This window comes from Vicugna pacos, chromosome 25, assembly GCF_048564905.1.
Source record: "Vicugna pacos chromosome 25, VicPac4, whole genome shotgun sequence".
Classification (NCBI taxonomy): domain Eukaryota; kingdom Metazoa; phylum Chordata; class Mammalia; order Artiodactyla; family Camelidae; genus Vicugna; species Vicugna pacos.
Genome location: NC_133011.1, coordinates 37,912,784 through 37,919,013, shown reverse-complemented (window position 1 = coordinate 37,919,013; position 6,230 = coordinate 37,912,784).

The window sequence follows — 6,230 nt, the reverse complement described above, 5'->3', positions numbered from 1 at the left end:
CAGGGCCTGGCGGATCACATGGGCGGCGCGGCCCAATGGGAGCGCTCCCCACGCCGGGGCCACGCGGACACAAGTGCGCGCCCCGGGCCCCGCCCAGGTGGGGAGGGGAGTGGCCGTGGGGGGCTGGCTTTGATTCCGGGTCGCCCGCAAGCACGCGGGAGCAAGTCGTCGGGGCGGTCGTGGGGCGGCTTGACCCCGAGTGAGGGTGAGGAGGGCGGGGTCCGCCGGGTCTGAGGGATAGAGTCCGGTACAGGGTTTCACGAAACTTCTGGAGTCCTCGATTTCCCCTCGTGTCGGTTGGGGCTGAGCCCCACGCACACGGGCAGGTTGCTGCGAGGATGGGGCGTGTGGAAAGCAGTCACCTGCCCCGGGCTTAGGGTCAGAACCGGGCTCGAGGCCCCAGGGCCGCCCCTGATACGTGGGGCGGGAGGTGGCTTTCGGAGGGCTGGGTTAGGCGCACCGATAGAGGTGCACAGAAAGTGGCAGCTGCCCCTCTAAGAGCCAGCGTTGACGCTGGTGCAAGCGAGCCTCCACACCCCTCCGATCCTCCACGCCAGGATAGCCCACCCAGGTGCCCTGCCACTTCAGCCGCCAGCCAGCCCCTGGGGGATCTTTAGGTGCCCCTTTGGGGACTTGTGAGGAGGTCCCCTTCTGGATAAGCCCTTCCTAGGGATCTCGTGATTTGGCCAGTGGTGACATGTGGAGGAGGCTCAGGACAGAGAGGGGACAGAGAGGTGGACATGGAAACTGGCCAGGGTCTAGGGGTTGCTCACCCACCCAGCCCTATCCCCTTCACCAGTCAGTCCATGGACCACCTCCCCAGCCCAGCCAAATGCCAGCCTCTCCCCAAGGCTCTGGTCCTGCCTCCACTTCCTAGAGAGGATACCCTCTGAGCGTCCAGCTGCAACAGCTGACCCCTGGACCCCTGGAAGGCAAGAGTGAGAGCCCACCCTCCTTTGTGCAGAATCCCACAAAGCTGCTGGGAGTGGAGTGGGCAGAGAGAAAGGGGGAGAGCTGAATGGTGATTCCATAGTGGGAGGGGTGGTCTCAGAACTGACCCTGGCACAGGAAGTGGTGCCACGGAGCTGGTGGCTGAGTGAGGAAAAGGCAGAGTCAGAATCCAGGCCTGAATTCCAGGTGCCCAAATCCTCCCTGGGATCGAGGTCCCAACCCACCACGTAACCCCTGTCACTGGACCTGCCCCCCCACTCCCCACCCACCCCCCACCTACCCCCCTCACCCCCTGCCCAGCATGGCCGAGAGGAGGCCCCCGGCTGGGGAGGAGGGCCTGCAGGGGAAGGTGGGCTAGGAGGATGGGACTGGGGAGGGGCCGCTGGGCGGGCAGGATTAGCAGATTAGTTTCAAGGAGGACAAAGATGAGGTCAGTGCTAAGTGGATTTCCAGAAAGCAGCCTCCATCCCAACATACCTGACCCCAGATGCAGCAAGGCTACAAAGAAGGGGCTGGGAGCCAGCCTTGGGGCAGCAGGCAGCGGCTTTTGAGCCCCCACCGCAAGGCTGCACGCATTAACCTCGTCTTCCCTCAGTTTCCTCATCCCTGTGGGGTCAGAGTGGCAGCTCCAGCCTTAGAGGATGAGATTTGTCAGCACCGGCTTGGTTCCACCTGGCATTGGCAGGTGCTCAGCAGACATGGTTAGGACTGTCCTTCCAGAATCGTCCTCAAGCCCCAGCGTCAAACGTGAGCAAAGAAAAAGAGCTTCTGATTTAATGTTAGGTCAGGAAAACACAAACGCTGGGTGTGAGGTAAGGACAAGAAAAGTCACCTCAGGGACTGATCCCTGGTGGCCACGTCACACCCATTTCAGCCACAGAGGCAACAGCCGGCCCGCAGTGTGGTGGGACCCTCCTGCCCCTGACAGTGTCCCACCTGCTGTGTGCACCGCGCCCCCAAGGTGTTAACAGCCAGGACAACCCTCACCTGTGGTGTTCACCGCCTCCCTCCCGCGGACTGACTATCCTAGGCGTGTCCAGAACACCTCCAGAGGTCCAGGATGCATGGAGAGAGCCCACAGCACACCCAAGTGCTGGCTGTCCTGCCCGTGCCCTCATCTGGGACCACAGGAGTAGACTGCACCCAAGTCCCTGCCTCAGGCTCTGCTATCAAGGAAGTCAGAGGAGCACCTGTGTTCCAAACATGAAGAGGAAGCTGACTTGGAGAGCAGGACTCGGGGGGAGGGGCTGTGAGGGCAATGGTCCATCTCTCTCATTCCCAGATTTCTAATAATACAGCCAAGTTGCTTAAACGATAAGACACGTGACTTTGCACCAGCTATTCATTGGCTATATATGCTGTGAAACAGTCACCCCAAACTCAGTGGCCTGAAAGAGCAATAATCACCCATCCTTGCTGGGGTCTGTTGGTCAGGACGGCTGGGCAGCTTTGGCTCAGGCTCCCTTGGGAGGTGTGTTCGTGGCCAGGCTGCCTCATCTGAAGGCCTGCTTGGGGCGGGAAGACCGGCTTTCAAGCTGGCTCACTGTCGCAGTTGGCCAGCTGTGCAGGCTGTTGGCCATGGCTCCATCCCTTCCCTCGTGAGCAGGTGTTCAAGGGGCTGCTTCGGTGTCCTCGCTGCACAGCGGCTGGCTTCCCCAGGTCAGGGTCTCAGAGAGCAAGGGAGCAGCAGCCAGGTGTTCGTAACCGAGCCTTGGGAGCCGCACTCCTCCTCCATTCTGGTTTCTCTTGGTCACACAGGCCAGCCCTGAGTCCGTGTGGGAAGGGCAGGACCCCTTCAGGGGCCCGCAACCTCGTCAGGAGGCAAGGCCAGCCGCAGGATGAGCTCAGGTCCCTGAAGGGGAGGTGGGGGTCCTCCCTCCCAGTGCCAGGGTGGAGGAGGGGCAGTTCTTATGCCCAGACTTGTGAGACTTGCCGATGGAGTGCGGCGTAGGGGCTCTGGGGGGCGTCTGAGCCCAAGCGCCTGTGCAGGGGAGGGTCCCCAGCTAAGCCTGTAAGCTCCGGCCGTTCCATCGCTTGTTGGCTGAAAACCCTGGTTCTGACAAACTGACAGTGTGAGTGGGGGAACCCAGCCAGACAGCTCCCCAATTACAGTAGTCAGGAGCCCCCACAGAGGCCGTGGGCTCTGGAAATCAAAGAGGGTGCGTCCCAAGCATCAGCGTGTGAGGGTGGGCCTGCAGGCAGGCAAGCCAGGAAGCCTGCTCCCGGGTATGCACAGACCTCCCTGAGGACTACCACGCCATGTGTGTCCCCTCCCCGACCCTGCAGACCCCTGAGTCCATCCGCACCCACCGCTGCACTGGGCGACCTCCAGCTCTTCACCTAGATCCCCCAGTGCACCAGGTCAAGCCCATATCCTGGCGTTTGCACAGCTGAGCCTTCCGCCAGGGTGCTGCAGCGCGGAGCCAGCAGCCAGGACCCGGCGCGCTAGGGCCCCCGCCCCCCACCAGTGAGAAGGCCCGAATGCCGGCGTTGCCTGCGTTCCCGACGCTTCCCACTGAGGCCGGGAGGCTTGGGGTGAGCGCCTCCGGGCGCCCGCCAACAACAGGCATCAGGCATGCCTCGCGGGCGCCCCCTCGTGGTGCCTGTGGGAAGGGCCGGCGGCACGGGCGTGAGACCTGGGCGGTCACAGGCCAGAGCTCAGCCCCTCACAGAAGTCTGCACACAGGAAATGGGGATACAATGCTTGTGGAAGGCGGGAGGGCAGTCTCTGCTGGGAAAAGGCCAGGAGGCTTCCTGGAGGAAGAAGCATCCCCACTAGGCCCTGAAGGGGACGTGGGGTTAGGATTTGTCCAGGTCGGGGTAGGGGACTCTGAGGCCCAGGGGAAGGAGGGACAGCCAGGACCACCAGCAAGCCGGGAGTGACAGGTGGGGTCCTGCGGGAAGACCACCAGCTGTGTCTCAGCAAGCTCATCCCCAATGTAGAAGCCCCCAGTGTAGACCATCCCCAATATAGACTGTCCCCAGTGTAGAAGATCCAAGCCTGCTGAGGCCCCACTGGAGGTCACATTGTGCTGGTGACTGGGGTGGGGGCACCCCTTGTCAGGAAGGGAGGACTGAGGGCTTGCCTTCCACATGGGGCCCCCTACCTCGCCCACACAGGTTCACGAGTGCCCCTCAACCCTGCACCCCTCAGCCCTTGGGGGCCTGGGGCTGGGGTGGGCACCTGGTTCACCCCTGCCTGCCCTCCTCGCCCCCCTGCAGCACTCATGTGTCTCTGGGCTGGGGGTTCACCCCTGCCTCCTCGTTTCCCAAGGACTGTTAGATCCTGGTGAGACCCACAGGGCTCAGAGGTGGATCCACGCTCAAGCCAGGAAACCAACCCTTTTTACTGACATTGAAGCTCCCAGATTGTATGAAGCTCCCTAAGTTGGAGAGGAGGATGGGGAAGGAATGGGGGGATGGGGAAGGAATGGGGGGATAGGGGAGAGGAGGAAGGCAGTGGGGGCGGGGAGGGACAAGACAACTGGGCCTGGAGATGGGCCCTTCCCGTCCTCCTCCTGGCACGGGCACGTACGTGGGGGCTCCTGACGGTCTGGGGAGCATCAGGGCTGGCTGCTTGGGGCCAGGAGGTGGGATGGTGCAGAGGAGTCCAAGGAGACCCAAGGATGGCAGGGGCAGCTAGCCAGCCATCTGGGAATCCAGGATTGGATAAGAGCTGTGTGGTGGCCCCAGGGCAGTGGGGACTATCCAGCCAGGACTATCCATGTTCTGACCCTGCATAGTGAGTCCCCCCTTGGAGAGCCTGTAGGGGACAGGGGGCAGCCTCAGAACAGGTAACCCCGTCCCAAAGTCATGGGTCCCCCGACACTGACACTTCCCATGAGACAGCAGGTCCCGGCCAAGGAAACCTGATGGGTCTGGGGGTCCCTGACCCTCCCAGGCGTCTGAGCCCAAGTGCCTGTACACGGGATAGGGCCCACATGCATCCAGGGCTATGGAAGCCACTATCAGGACTCCCTGAGCCTGAAGACACCCCATCCTCCACATTTGTGTGTGTGTCTGTCTTCTGCACGGGCCCAGGATCCACTCACTGCCCTTGTCCCCTGTATCCTCAGTGGCAGGCACTCAGGGTCAGGAGCCCCGTGGCCCGGAGAGTTTCAGCGCCTATGGGCCATGGCCACCAGGGGGCAGCACGACTCTCTGCAGCCCCCAGTTTCCTGCAGGCACTCTGGAGAGCCCCAGGAGGTGAAGGGGGAGAGGACCCCACAACCCATCACCCACCATCTCACACAACCTCGGGCTGCTCCCCTCTGCACAGAAGACTGTGGGGAGGCTGAGCCCTCATTCCCAGGAAGCTGCCAGGGCTGAAAATTCGGCCTGACAATGTCGTGAGCTCCCTGTCACAGGAGGATCCAAATATACACCACGTGCTGAACCTCTGTGGTGCCCTGAGCCAGATGGTGCAAAATGCAGAGCCCTCACTGCCGTTGGGACTGCCCACGGTTCAAGAGTTTGCACCCTGCACCACCGCTCACCAGGAAAGCCCCATGGAGATGGGCTACAGCCCCCTGGGCTGGGAGAGTGGTCACCCTCAGCTGGGATCCCCGTCTCCTTGTCACCATCTGCAGGCTTGGCAGGGGGTGCCACGAGCCCTACTCTCCAGGGGTGGCAGATGCTCAGGATCTGGGTGACATTGGGAGGATGCCATGGGCCCCCACGGCGGGCAGGGCAGCACAGGCTGGGGAATGGCATGTACAGAGGTGCAGAGGGGCAGGAGCACGTAGCGTGTTGGGAACACAAAGGCAGCTGCAGCATTAGGGCTGGGGCGTGGTCAGGTGTGCCCTGACAGCAGAAGACCTCGGACGCTCTGCTCTGCGGGGCAAGGTGTCCTTTCAGGCATGGTTATGGGCCACAGCTGGCACCTGCTGGGCGCTCGGTGTGTGCCAGGCCCCGGCCAAGCACGTTTCCTGCTACATCTCCTCATCCCCACTTAACAGAGGAGAAAACTGAGCCTCAGAGAGCAGGAGGAAGGTGCCCAGCAACAGAGGAGCCAAGGCAAACCCAGCCCCCGATGCCGATGCTCACGGCCACCCACACCCGGGGCTGCAGGGGGCAGAGCTAGGGCAATGGCCCAAGGCATGAGGAACCGAGTGAGTTCGGGACAAGACTGTGGGATGGGGAGACACATGTTCCTCTAGGATGTGGAGAAGAACAGTCAAAAGTGGACCCCACTCTTGGTGAGGGGGTAAGCACCCCGTTCTTGGAGGTAACCAAGCCCCACTGGGGGCTCCTCTGGCAGCAGATGGGGGAGGAAACAC